The 15423-nt window shown below is 37.2% G+C and overlaps 1 long non-coding RNA gene across 2 annotated transcripts in view; it reads left to right on the top strand.

The window, feature by feature from the left end:
- The first annotated feature begins 3875 nt into the window (after positions 1-3875).
- LOC138923519 (uncharacterized) overlaps positions 3876-15423 on the top strand; it is a 179003-nt gene continuing 167455 nt past the window's right edge. The window contains exon 1 of one of the 2 annotated variants that reach the window (XR_011437212.1): positions 3876-4055. This is a non-coding gene — a long non-coding RNA (uncharacterized lncRNA). The remainder of the gene's footprint in view (positions 4056-15423) is intronic. The other variant, XR_011437211.1, reaches the window with a different exon arrangement.

Here is a 15423-nt window from a genome sequence, read left to right as displayed (position 1 = left end):
AATACTTACAGTGTGAAATTTTGCAGAGAGGAAGTAAGATAGTAACTGAAAAGACCAACTGGATTAGGTAGCAAAGATGTCACTGATCTTGCTGATGAGTGCAGGGCCAGGAGAGTGAAATGAACAGAAAGCAGATTGCAGTTTTTGGGAAGGAACGAGAGCAAACAAACTGGAAATATGAATGTAGACCAATATTTTGTAAGAAGTTTAACAGATGGGAGGGTGAGAGGGGCCATTAGCTAGAAGAAATCTCACAGTTGCAGGATGAGGTTTTATTTCGTTTTATGCTTTTGAAATAAGAAAAGCAGGCGTATAGGCTAAAGGAGGAGCCTGTGGGCAATTTACAGAAGAAGGCATGTTGTGTCATATCTCTAATATTGAAATAACCTGTTTTCTTTTCATCTAGCATCATCCAGTCATTTCGCTCTTCTAGATATTTCTCCATTCTCCTTTACTCCTTTTTTGTTCCTTCCCTCTTCTTCTTCCTGCATTTGTGCTGACTCTGGTACTTATATTCTGCACCTGTCCAGTGACTTGTCCATTCACTTGGACTTTTCCTATTCTCTCCCCTGATATCTTAGGGATTTTGCAAGATTACTGTGGCTATTTTGATGAAGTTTTTCTGCTGGTATCACATTGTTGATAAGACTGATTGATAGTTGTGGATAATACTGGTATTTTATTCAGATAACACTTGTGTAGTTTATCACGTATAGTTAATACTTGAACTCAACCCTGTGTCCTAAAGAGAAACCCAGGTCCAAGGTCTGTGAAGTAAGAGTAGATGTGTTTGCACAGTATTTTGATACTATTTAAATAACAGTTTTTAAGAGAAAAAAACACAAAGCAAGGTATATGCTATTTTCTGCCTCAATGGCACCGATCAGAAAAGGACCATACTTCCACTCACAAATAACCTGAAACAGAAACCTCAAAGTCTGAAATTGTGTAACAACTCAATGCTCGCTGACTCTCCTTGCCCTTTTAGATTGCCATTTTGGGAGGAATGTGACAGTCCTCAAGCTATGAAACATTTAAACAATCGGGGGAAATCAAAAGCTCTAAGTGGAAGCCCATTTTATGAGTGCCTCAGAAAATGATGTCTTAACGTGCTCCTTTCTCTGAGTTTGCTGGCTCCTGATGTAGATGGAAGTGAAATAGCTGCTTTTTCTCTCTGGGCCCATTTTGTCTACACTGAGTACACTCAGTACGTTTTGCTGCTCTACAGCAACAAAGAAATTGGAGGACGTTTTCTTAGTGTCAGAACAGACAGTCCATAATCATCAGAGCTACTAGCATTGGGTGATTACATACGATCCCTAGGAAAATGCAACGCTCAGTTGCAGCTCAATTTCAACCACAGAATGTGTCTCTTGGCAGCAGGCTCACATTAGACTGTGGTGGTGGGACATCGTGCGTTAGCTGGAGGAATATGCCTGTAGCACAAGCAAAGAGAAAGCATGTCTCTTGACAAGAAAAGATTCTTGGAAAACTTTATCTTAAATATATTTACTTTTAGTGTTAAGAGAGACAGTAAAAAATCTCAAATTTGTGGTCCTGAGAAATGGTAAAAACCAAGTTCAGACCACAGGCTTTGGATTCACATATACAGAGTTTCCAATATGGACTTTGGCTCTTACTTGCTGTGTGACCCAGAGCAAGTTACTCAACCTTCCTGTGCTGTGGTTTCTTTACCTACAAATAAGACTATAATACCTATCTCATAGGGCTGTAATGAGGATTGTCATGTAATATGCACTAAGCTTCTATTACTATTCCTGGCTCTTCCTTTATTTCTCCCAAGTTATTCAGGGAAATAAGTGTGAAGAGAGAAGAAGATGTGGTTTGGCTTAGAAAGGAGGCGATTCAACCCAAAACAATTACTAAAGAAGATAGCAAGCTACAGACAAACCAAACAGATCTTTGTTTGTTAGTTTTTGCATTTTTTCTTACTTTAGTTTAATTCTACATGGTAATTCTCGTGTGCAAATACCATTGTTTAGACATTCTGACGTTATAGGGCTCGCTTTACTCATTTGCTTTTGGTTGGGATAAAGATACGCTGGCTTTGACCTCTCTAGGAAGTATTTTCACATTTTAATTCTTTGGACCTGGTACCAGAAAGACGTACTTGTCCCAGAGTAGCAGGATTATGTCTGTCTTCCCCAAGCCAAATGCTGGAACCCAACAAATTAAACCCTTCTAGCATCCAAGCACTTACACCAGAGACCTGTTTATTGGTTTTGGAAATTAATTGCCTCTTGCGGTAACTACTTCTAGGCAATAACCATGTCCTCCCAAATGCCAAAAATGAATGGATGAATACAGCATAGGGGTTCACTATGGAATCGCCCTGGTGTGCTAAGGGCAGTAGAGGGCCATTGGTTGGTAAGATCTGTAGTTGCAATAGGCATGTAGTTCACATTCCTGGATATTCTGTAGGTCTAACGAACTAAGATTTAGATACTAGAGAAGTGGAAGGGAAGTCGGGAGAGAGCTAGGAAGGGAATCAAAGTTGAGCATGAGGAGTAAAGATCATTTCAGAAAGTAGGCTACAGGAACTAAGTTGTGCAATTGTCTGTGAGGGTTTCTTCCTCCCAACTAAGGCAATTTCTGACTGACTCTGCTTGAACTTAAAGGTGCCTTGTCCCAAGGGCTGAGCCAGTTGTGTGGTTCACGCACTAGGAAAGCTGGGTGAGCAGTGGATATTAAATTAATGTTCTAATGGAACTCAGTCTTTCTACAGTAGGGAAAAGGGACTTTTGCGTTCCCCAAGGTACAAAGGAGAGGCAAGTATCCCATTATCACCTTATGTCCCCCTTCCTTCTCCACCTACGGGGAAATGAGAGGCTCTGCTTTCACACCAGGAATAGTGTATAAATGTATTTGGGGTAGAAAACCCTATGACCTTGTCTCCACTTTGGCTTCTGGCATATTCCTATGACTTTGTTCATAGCACAGTGATAAACCCCAAATCCTTAGCAACCCTCCTCCACAACACCTTGAAACTTCAAATATAAATCTACTTGCCTAAGTCCAATTCACCAAAATCTAGTTTGTCAACTGGGTAATTTCTGAATAATCTATTAGCTAAATTTGCATGTTTCTTTAAACTTTTGTAAAATTTAGAGTAATTCATATTATTTGTTTTTTAAAGCTTTTGAAGGTTTTGAAGGCTATACAGTTTAGTTATCTGGCTTTCATTTTATCTTACTAATAGCCTTTTAAGGTTTGTTGCATTCATTTCTCTACTGTATCCCCGCATCCAAACTTGGTGAGTGCTGGGGCGGAGAAAGGGGGTTCCCTCGTCTGGGGGAACGATCAAGAGGAGAGTTCAGTTTAGAAATTGGGCATCTGGTAAAGTAGGTATTGGGTGAATTGACTTTTGGCAAATTAGCTGTCAGTGAACTGCCTTGCTCTCTGCAACTTCAGGAACTAAATCTAAAAGGTTGCCTACTGCCTTTCATAGTAGTATTTTTTCCCCCAAATACGAATCAGTTTCCTTGCAAGTAGAATAAAATCATGCTGGAGGAAGAAGCTCAAAATAAAAGGGGAACTTGTGCACTGCACATGATTATTTACAAGGAGAGAAAGCTGCATTAGCATGAAAAATAAGTCTTCTACTAGATTAGAGATTACAGAACCACATGCTTAAGGAGCGATATTATGGAGATCTTGGAGATGGTTTAAAGTGATTTATGCTTGGGATTAAAAAAGTATTCTGTAAGAGTAACCTGCAAATCCCAGCAAGGGTGATTTCAAAGCTCACTGAAAAGCAGGATCTTTTCCTTTAAAAGGGATTGTTTTTCTTCTAATTGCAAAAGAAAACCCTGCTGGAGAAGTAAGAGTGCTGTTATCCAGCAGTCCTGACTGTCAGAAGGCAGCTGCTGTTGCTAGGAGCAAGCGAAGGGTACAGACAAAATTGATTCGAGTTGGACTGTGATGACAGCTATGAATGCAAGTCCTACTTCTGGAAGGGCACACTAGCTTTTATGAGGAGGGAGCATTCAAAGATGAAGGAGACATGCAACAACCTTCTTTATTCTTTTGCACAAGTGAGTAAATTATTAGCACACAAGTTAACACTCATGGGTTTGCAATCGTAGGCTGATTTCCTGCTTGCTTTGTTATATACATTTTCCCGTGACAATTGGTGAGTAAGCATAAAAGAAAAATTAAACCCAAAAGAAATTAGTTGATATGTTATTGGTATTGCTGATATAATTGAGAGACAGCTATGCTTTTAAAGTATTGTGGAATTATTTATTGATTGAATGTGACTTAAGAAAAGAAAAAACAATGAGTTTATTTTATAACAAATATACATTTCACTCCAGATTGGTCTATTGTGTCTATCAGAAAGGGTCAAAAATGGAAACATAATTTGGAGATACAAACAGTACAAAACTAATTTTACAAAAAGAAAAATAAATTCGGTAAGGCAGAGGAGTTAAAAAATTTCCAGTTAGAAATTCTTCAAGTTGCCTGACTTAGTAGTATCGTGTAAGTTCCATATGAACATAAGCAAATCTCGAGTGGTTAGGCAAAACATAGTTCAAAGTAAAGAGCTGCGGGAGAAATTTCAGAGAGCAAGGGAATTCTGCTCATGTGAAAACCTTCATGGGGGTCCTTAGAAATTCAGCAACCAACTCATTCCATTAGTATGAAAGGACAATTTTCTTCTTTTATTGCCGTTACTTCAAGGATAAGGCAAGTCATGACTAAAACCACACTTTTTCTTTCCACTTGGAAAACATTTCCATTTTTTATTATGCTGTGAGGGTAGCAGTGAGTTTTTCCTAAGTCTGGCACCTTGGCTGTCGCTGTTGAGAGTTCTAATATTTAGTCTCATTATTTCTCCATTTGTTCCTGGGTGGCTCATACATTTAGCTATGCTCGCTATATATACTTCTACCAGTTCTTTAATATCGTGCTCCATCAGTCTTGAGTTTGAGGATGTAAGAAGGCTTTTGCTTATTTCATTTCATTTAAACTTGGTATCTTGAAAGAGAATTTCTTACTAAACATGCATAGCCATACTCTTGTCCTCTTGTTGAATTGTTCTACTGTTGTTAACGGACTCCAAGGACTTTTCTCATCTTTCTCATATCTATTACTCTTCTCCACGACTTGTATAATCCCTTAGAGGTTTTATATTCACTCAGTATCCGGCATTTGGAATTTTAATGGTATATTCATGCTCTGCTTATTTCTCCTATCTCCTGAAGAGTGTTTCCTGAAGACTTATGGATATGGTCATAAAGTCCAATAAAGATGCATTTGTCAAACTGATTTATTTTCCAAACTCTGTCCCTGTTAAATTCGTAAAAGAAACCAGATTTCCGCAGATATTTGACTACTGTTGCGGAAATGATAAGAAGTGCAAGAGTTATCCAGGCAAAGAATATTAAAAAGAGCCACATGAGAAAAGGCTCTGTCTCTTATACTAAATTGTTCCTTCTCAAAAGATGAGGCAATCACCTAAGTAGAAAAATTAATCATAAAGCATGTTAAATCATCATGCATGATAAAAGCTGGGTTTTATGATTCATGATAATTAGTTTGGAGAGCTAGATGGTATAGCTAAATAGACTTCTGAGAAGAACTCACAACTGGGTAAGTTCATTTTATTTTCAGATTCAGCAGTCAAGCCACATACTCTACAGAAAATAGTCTCCTAGATTTGTTTGATCATTATTATAAGACTTAACATTTTTAAGTCATGGGGCCTCAGCACCATCGTGTGACTTTTATATACCACCTGGTAAGTAAATAAACGACTCTGGGCAAAACCTCAAAATAAGAAAAGAGTTTGTCTTCAATTTTCTGTCCCCATCCCTGTCATCATATTTCCACAAAATTCAATGCCTTTTTTCTTGTACCCTGGCTATTCCATACAATAGGGTCACAATAATAATAGTAAAATTGTATCACCCTGGTTCAGCTGTCACGAGCAAAAATAATTGGAAATATCAGATTTGAATTTTTCCTTACTAGTTCAAGGGAGTATAACTCAAATGTTCTCTGTGTTCTTGCAATTAGTTGTGACTATCAATTTTTTTCCCCCTCATATTTTTTATCTTTTCCTCTGACACTCAAGACATAATCTGCTATTCTCTGGTCGCTGTGTTCACTTCCAGTGGAGAGTTGGTTCCTGTCATGTTTCTTTCATCACCATGTTGGCTCCCAGGTTAGGACAATTGTGAGGATCTGTGGTTTGTGAAACTGGCTTAGCTATTTTTTTGCTCAACTTCCAGAGACACCATCCTCCATTTCATTTCTTAACCTGTGTTTCCATGTGCCTTTCCCCTCTCATTTTGAAGATACTCTGAAGATACAACTCGTTGACACATTCCATCTTCTCGCCCTTTTCCCCAGGATTCTCTTACAAGTCACTTTGGGCTGGACCAAAAGATAATTTGATTGACACAATGGAATATAAACAGATTCGCTCCTTTTCTTCAATCCTTTTCCAGTGTCTGTGCACCAAACCTGCATCTTTTCTCCTTTTACCCTCAGACAGGCCTATCACGTCCTCTTTTGAGAGATTTAGTGGAGCCCTTATTGTCTGGTGGATTCGAGGTGAATGGCCTGACAACAAGCCATTATTCGCGATGTATCCAGTTGTTAGTAACTAGATTGAGTTTTATTTCCTTTCTTGCCTTCACTCACCTAGTAAGACAAGTCTGCAGTCAAGGATCAGGCCTGGAAACATCTGATTTTCCCATGGATATAGCTTAATTCTGTGGCGCTTTTATTCTGTAGACATTGTCAAGTTACACACCAGAATTATTCTATTATTACTAAAATATTTTCAGGAGCTTTATACACATATAGTTGGTGGCTCTGCACACCTTATCATCATGTGAAAAACAGGGCTGCTTTTCATAAATGTCCATATTTTCCCCCAATACAAATCATTAAATGTTTTTTGGAATTCATGCTTATCTTTTCATATGACAAGCTAGACCTAATTTAAGTTAAGATGGAATTGTGAATTGAAAAAACATAGTATTACATTCACTCTTCATCTTTAAAAAGTATTTGGCCATCATCTTTATCAAAATAACCTCAAATTAGGACAATGTTGTTAACCTTCATGTTGCCGATAAGGATGTGAGGATAGGGAGAGGTTAATTGGGTCACCTGGAACTACACAGAAAGTCAGTAGGGAAATTTGGACGGAAAATAATATTACTGACTCCCTAGACACCTTTGGTATTTGATTTGTTTACTTATTGTCTCCTAGGCAGCAATATCTCCTAATATAAAGAAAAATTATAGTTCACGATTTTTAGCCTCCTGTAATTTATTTATGTTCTAAAAAATACAGAGGAAAAGAAAAACATGACCTTTGTAAAAATACTATGATATGAGGATGATTTAGACGTTGTTTAAAGTTTACCCAAGACATTGTGAAGTGGCACTTCTTTGAGTTCACATAGCAAACCTTTTTTGGAGCTAATATAATAGGTCAAGGTCATAGTCATTCACATTCTTGCAGCATCAGCAGAACAGAGGTAGGAAAATATCTCAGGCATTTGTTGTTTGAGTGAATATATGCATAAAATATAATGATCCTCTAAATTAATTCTTTAATCAGATATTCATTGAGCACCTACAATGTGTAGATTTTATTCTAGGTGTTTGGTACTGGGAAAATGTGTACTCAATCTTTTCAAAATTGGGGGAAATTAAAAGAGTTTTGCATGTATCTCGAAAGCCAGTTTTGCATAAATTTTATTAGTCCCTTTTTGGGTTCCTTTTGATTTTTCTTATTTATAAGCTCATCGTAAAATGATTGATGAAAATACCGTCTGCTTGTGTTCTGAATGCCACCCTTTGTACCATGTCAAAAAATGTATGAACTTACTTCCCTTTTCCAGTGTTTTATATCTCAATTGTCAATTCCAAATTATTTGATTCTTCTCGCTCTCACTTAGGATTTCAATTTTCCTCCTTTTATTTGCTTTGTTTCAGATTATCTATTCTCTTTTATCTCTGCTTTTGTTCTTTTTTTTGATGAATATTTCTTTGAAACATCCCTGAGATCAAGGCAATAACATTTGACTTGATAGCATAGAGATTGGTTAGAAGTCTATTTCTTTTTGGAAAATAGCCATTTCTAGAAAGTATTGTTCATAAAACTAACTTTTGTTCTTTAGTGGGAGTTTTTTTCAGCTTTTGCATTATATTTTAGGAACCCATGGAACTTCATAATAAATTATAGACATTTATTTTCTTTTTCTGGGGGAAAATACCTGTTAAATGGCTTCTAGAACCCATAATGAAACTTGATTATCTTATGCTCAGGCGGAAAAAAAATCTATTTGATCTTCCATTAACCTATTGAGAAAAGGAATTTAAGATTTTTCAAAGATTAATCAGAGTAAATTGACATTCGACTCTACTAAAACAAGTATCTCTTGTCAATGTTGTGAGTTTTAAAGGAATAGGCATAAGTACATTTGATATTATTTTGAAACACATTTTAAAATTTAAAAGGGGACTATGGCAAGATATGCTACTTTTCTCATAAATCTCCCAATAGTGATAATTATTGGTAAGATGCTTTCTTCAAAATGTATTAAAATTTACTTATGACTTGTACAGAACAAATAAGCAACTTTCACATCCATTGTAAACCAACACCTTGACTTCACATCTATCAACTGAAGTTCTTGTAATTGTGAATTTTATACATACAAAAAGAAAATACATTAAATATTTTTTAATGCCATATAAACATAGCATATAAAAACTTATCCATATTCCTTGTATTTAAAGAGTATTTCTCCTTAAGAATATGTAGCTTTAAGTATATAAATTTAAGGGACCACCTTGGTCAAAAGATTGAACACTTTTACCATATATTTATTATTTACCTTCTATTTGAGTTTTTGTAAGATGAATAAGGTCAGTGCTCCACATTTATTATGTTCACATGTTTTTTCACTGCCTTTGCTCTTCTGATGACTACTAAAATGGAATTATAATACAAATATTAATATTCAAGTCATGTTCCTGAAAATGATTCCTTAACTGTATCTGGGAGGAAGACAGGAAATTGCTCTTTTCCTGGAATTCCTCCTTTCCACAGACCCCATCATGAGTTACAGCTTTCATTTGGATCCATGCTGCTGCCTTTAAGCACTCCTCCCTTGGTTTTCCTGGTGCCTTTCTAACACATCCTTACAGCTCTTGGGTTACTTCACATGAAAATGACAACGGATTATCTCTTGTCAACTCGACTATTTTCACTGCATGAGAGAGTCATAAAAATTTCTATGTTTTGAAGAGATTTCTCTCCTTTCAAGTCTGATTTCCAAATCTGGGTAGTTGCCCTGGAAAATTTTTCTTGTTTCTCCCCGTAGCTCTTCTTCTTGCTCCGACTGGGAGATCAAGTCAGGTTTCGAAACTGATGCCTGGCTTGTGGGGTAAACGCTCAGGACTTTGGGGAGGTTGGTCCAGAGGTTCTTGTGCTTCTCCAGCTTCACATGTCTGTCCTGAGTTGTCCCATTCTCCTGAGTGAGATTCACAGTCACAGCTTTGAAGTTCACTTCTTCTTCTAAATAGGCCATTGGTGGCCTGCACGCTCATTCGTCCTACTCCTCTATGTCTCCTCTGGACATCAGCAGGTCCTGAGGACTCGGGGCTTGCTGCTTTGGGAGCTGCTTTGGTCAGTGGTGTTTTCATGCTGACCTTGTCCACGTCTGACAATTCCAGTCAACGCCCAAGCATTTCCCCATCTCTATTAAAATATGACGGCATGTACATCTCCTCCTGAGCTCATCTCTAATTTAACCTTATTTACCATGAGATATTCTTTATTGTGAATATTTAACATTTATAACTGGATCAATACACACTATTTATTTTACCTTGACACCAATTGCTTGGTAACTAATCTTCCATCCCACATGAAAGTTATTGCATTGTTGCATAATATGTTAGATAAAACTTGTGGGCTATGGTTTCCCTTCTCCACTAAATAAAATTAATATGTGTATATGGACTTGTTCTGTGAATTTGGTTTATAGATTGGGGGTATATGAGACAGGAATGAAAATAGTTACCGTGTCTAATTTGAGGTAAACTGTGTTCGTTCAGTGGGCAGATGACTTTTTTTTCGAGGAAGATCAGCCCTGAGCTAACATCTGCTACCAATCCTCCTCTTTTTGTTGAGGAAGACTGGCCCAGAGCTAACATCTGTGCCCATCTTCCTCTACTTTATATGCGGGATGCCTACCACAGCATGGCTTGCCACGTGGTGCCATGTCCGAACCTGGGGTCCGAACCCGGGGTCCGAACCGGCGAACCCTGGGCCACTGAAGCGGAAGGTGCTCACTTAACCACTGTGCCACCGGGCCGGCCCTGGCAGATGCCTTTTTATTGAAGATCTTGGTGTGGCTAAGCAATACCTTGGGTACTACTTGAAATAAGGAATAAGGGAGAAAAATGAAACACAACACTATGAATGACAGGGATGAACATGATGAGACAATATAAGGTCTAATACCAATGTTGGAACATACGCCATAATTTTTATATGCCTTAACTCTGGCCTCTTTGTAGGTTTTATCTCTTAAAATTACTAGGTGATATGTAAAGTGATAAGACTTCCCACCCCCAGGACGTTTTAAACACAATTTATCAATTGAGCAGAAATTTTTGGTAATTGGAAAATTACTATTTATCATATCTGATGAGAAGGATTTGAAGGTAATTAAATGCTATAATTATTTTAACCTTGATTTTTAAAGCTTTTTGTTTTATCTGATTTCATTCAGTTCTCGAAACAATCTTTGGAGGTGGTGAGAGCAAGCGTTATTATTCCCATTTTATGGTGCATGAAACTGAGACCTAGCAGTGAAACGATCTTCTCTAAGGCTAGTGAAATTAGAGTCCACTAATCTTAACTGTCTAATCTTAGTGACTTGGACACAAACTAAAGTTAAAGAAACTTCCATTTTTTTTTGCATATCAATGTGGGCTTTTCACATAAGGGAAGCCATTTTAGAAGCTAATCCTGGTACAGTGGGAGAGAACCCGTTCTTGGCTGTGGCATCAGGCTGAGCAGTTAATCAGTGACTCAGACCTGGTGGGAGGAAGCAGGGTGTGAGTAATGCCCCCCAAACTGGATTGCTGTTGTTTGCATCAAAGGAGATGAGTTGGTGTTCATGCAATCTTCAGCCTCAAGGCAGAGATTCTGATCTCTGTCCTTCTAGAAAATTCTGAGAGGACTAAGAACTAACCGACGATCACGGTTCTCCCTGTGTAGTGAGGTCAGGGCTGTTTTTGAGCTCAAGATTTAACTGATGCTGGAATCCTCCCTTCCCTAGCTATTATGTCACTAAGTAGGGCACTTGGGGGAAAGGGCTCTCCATGTATAAGCTGAACAAGCTGGCCTCATTGCTACCTACAAGTCCTACAGTGGAATGGAGCATTCATAATACTGGAAGGCGGGGGCGTCCTTCCCCTTTTCCTTCCTACCCAACAAGGACTATGAGCTCCTGCCTTGATTACTCCAGAATTCTAAATATGGAAGTAGCCTCAACTAGCAAAGGGATAAGGCAGTAAACAAGCTCTGCCTTCTAACTCCTACTTTCCAGGTTTGGGGATATGCTTTCCGTGTTGCATGTTTGCTCATACTTCTGGAATCCTTGTTCCAGCAGAAACACCAGGCAACATCAGCAACAGTAGAGGGATAAAGGACTTTCAGTGGATCAGTCCAACTTTCTGGGCTCTTCTCTGCAAAGCAGTATTAACTAGGCCTGATCCTCCTTGGGCTGGGTAAACATACTTGGAGTTCTTTTATTTATCATGATTGAAGAAGTAATAGACTTAGCTCAATCCGTGGGATATAGATTTAGAATTTTTTACCATGCATATTGTATCAACTCTTATCCTGTTTTGCACTCCAGCAAATACAGGGAATATATTAATGATATAGGTAAATAAAAGTTACTTATCTGATGGGAACGGCTCTTTTACAAGTTTCACAAGAACTGGTTACATCTGAGTATAGGAACATTTAAATCTTTGAGGAAATACGTATCATTTTTCTTGTCAATTTTTGATGAAGTGACTGTAACTCTTACTCTTAATAGGTATAATTATACCTTCTTCCTCCCAAGTGGAAAGGGTCTGAGTTGATATTTCTTTCTGAGGCATTTATAAGGTATTAATTTTGACAAGTGTTATAAATTTATCTCTTGGTAAGAGTCTTTTGCATTTCTGGTATCTATTTTGATGACTCTAAATTGTCTTTTATTTAAACTATATCTTGGACAGATTGAATAGTGAATAATAAGTATTTATTAATATCTACTAATTTTTAGAAGCCAGAAAGTGATTTTTTCCTCAAATGAAACAATTATATCAGATTGAATCATACTGCAGATAGAAAGGAGTAACTTGAGAAATTTCTGGCACTCAAGTTATTTTTATCTGAAATTAATTTGGAATTGCTCCCTCAATTACATGAAATATTGATTATGTCATATGTGATCTATGATTTATGACATGTATATTAAACTGTATATACACTCAAACATTTGGAGCAAATGTGTTATTTTAACTTTTTTCCTATCAAAATTATCTTCAATTGGCAAAACATTCCTTGAGTTGCTAAAGTCACATTTTGAAAGCATCACAAAAATTTAAAGGAATATTATTTACTTATTTAGAAACCTTCAAATGATTGCAGGAATAAACATTGAGACAAAGAGAAAAAAATGTAAGTGGTACAATTTATTTTATTTTTTAGATTGACATCTGAACTAACATCTGTTGCCAATCTTTTTTTTCTTCTTCTCCTCCCCAAAGCCCCCCAGTACATAGTTGTATATTCTAGTTGTAGGTCCTTGTAGTTGTGCGATGTGAGACACTGCCTCAGCATGGCCTGACGAGTGGTGCTAGGTCCACATCAGGATCTGAACCCCGGGCCGCCGGAGTGGAACACACTAACTTAACCACTCGGCCACAGGGCCAGCCCCAGGAGATGGCACAGTTTATGAACTTAGGGTTACAGGACTCAGATGAGCATGGTTATTGTTGACGACTTTTTACTGTTCTTATTCGGCTAGAGATGGTTTTCTGAAACACTGGAAGAAAACAGAGGCTTGGATTCTGAGAAGTTTAAATGTGGGACTATAAATTTGTCCTTCAAGTGGGTAGTTCTATTCCATGTAAAATTTTGTTATTTGAACTCGAGAAAAACATTAATATATCTTTCATGTCTTGTGTTTTTGCTGCAATTGTAATGTGGCTCTACTACGTTGAGGTACACTTTAAAGAACTAACAGATTGTAGGTTGTTGAGGTGAACAAACTTCTTGTTCTTTGCAGTTATAAGACTAGACTCGGAACAAGGGCTTACTGTTTTCTAGTGGGCAACTTTTCTGCCTAATTTTGAGTTGGGATCCTAAAGCCATTTATTGAATTCCATAAAATGATTATAGACAAAGTTCCCAGGGGAAATATTTCTGCTTCTATTCTTAGAGCTATAGTAAAATCTGGTGGTTAAGAGATTGGGCTTTGAAGTCAAAAAGCTGGGATTTGAATCTTGACTTTGTCACTCACCATCCATGTGACGCTGGATAGTCTCCCAAGTCCTCAGTCTCTTCATCTGCAGAATGAGAAAAAAGTGAAATGATAATTACAAAGAAAAGAGACAGATTAGAAGGAATCCTGGAGAGTTGGCTTTGAATTGCAGTTACCAGTATGAAATCATGGTTTTATTATTTTTATTTATTTTTGTTTTGTGTGTTTAGTTTTAATTGAGGTAACACTGGTTTATAATATTATATAAATTTCAGGTGTACATCATTGTATGTCAATTTCTGTGTAGATTACATCATGTTCACCACCCAAAGACTAATTACCATGCATCACCATACACGAGTGCTTAATCACCCCTTTCTGCCCCCCTCCCTCCTCCCTTTCTCTCTGGTAACCACCAATCTAATCTCTGTATCTATGTGTTTGTTTGTTTGTTGTTGTCGTTGTTTTTATCTTCTGTTTATGAGTGAGATCGTAGGACATTTGACTTTCTTCCTCTGACTTATTTCACTCAGCATAATACCCTCGAAGTCCATCCATGTTGTCAAGACATGGCCAGATTTCATCATTTCTTATGGCTGAGTAGTATTCCACTATGTATATATAAGATGTCTTCTTTATCCATTCATCCCTTGATGGGCACTTAGATTGTTTCCAAGTTTGGGCTATTGTGAATACTGCCGCAATGAACATAGGGGTGTATGTATCTTTACACATTCATATTTTCATGTTCTTTGGATAAATACCCAGCAGTGGAATAGTTGGTTTGTATAGTAGTTCTATTCTTAATTTTTGAGGAATCTCTGTACTGTTTTCCATACTGGCTTCACCAGTTTGCCTTCCCACTAGCAGTGTATGAGGGTTCGCTTTTCTCCATATCTTCTCCAACACTTGTTATTTCTTGTCTTGTTAATTATAGCCATTGTGATGGGTGTGAGGTGATATCTCATTATAGTTTTAATTTGCGTTTCCCTAATAATTAGTGATGTTGAACATCTTTTCATGTGCCCGTTGTCCATCTGTATGTCTTCTTTGGAAAAATGTCTGTTCGGATCCTTTGATCATTTTTTTAACTGGGTTGTTAGTTTTATTTTTGCTAAGATGTATGAGTTCTTTGTATATTTTGGAATATTAACCCCTTATCAGATATATGATTTGCAAATATCTTCTCCTAACCTTTAGGCTATCTTTTCGTTTTGTTGATTGTTCCCTTTCCTGTTCAGAAGCTTTTTAATTTTATGTAGTCCCATTTGTTTATGTTTTTATTTTGTTTCCTTTGCCTGGTCATACATGGTATTTGAAAACAGGATGCTAAGACAGATGTCAAAAAGTGTACTGCTTATGTTTTCTTCTAGAAGTTTTAGGGTTTCAAGTCTTACATTCAAGTCTTTAATCCATTTTGAGTTAATTTTTGTGTATGGTGTAAGATAATGGTCTACTTTCATTCTTTTGCATGTGGCTGTCCAGTTTTTCCAACACCATTTTTTTAAGAGATTTTCCTTTCTCCATTGTATGCTCTTGGCTCCCTTGTCTAAAATTAGCTGTCCATAAATGTGTGGGTTTATTTCTGGGCTCTCGATTCTGTTCCTTTGATCTATGTGTCTGTTTTTCACCGTGATGTTTTGGTTACTATAGCTTTGTAGTATATTTTGAAATCAGGGTGTGATACCTCCAGCTTTGTTCTTTTTTCTCAGAATTGCTTTGGCTATTTGGGGTCTTTTGTTGTTCCATATAAATTGTAGAATTCTTTGTTCTATTTCTGTAAAAAATGTCATTGGAACTTTGATAAGGATTGCATTAAATTTGTAGATTGCCTTAGGAATCTTGGCTTTATATATGTATGAAATAGAGAAATGCATAG

Source organism: Equus caballus, chromosome 1 (assembly GCF_041296265.1).
Source record: "Equus caballus isolate H_3958 breed thoroughbred chromosome 1, TB-T2T, whole genome shotgun sequence".
Lineage (NCBI taxonomy): Eukaryota > Metazoa > Chordata > Mammalia > Perissodactyla > Equidae > Equus > Equus caballus.
The sequence above is the reverse complement of the archived record's forward strand: the minus strand, read 5'-3'. Positions and strand labels throughout refer to the sequence as shown.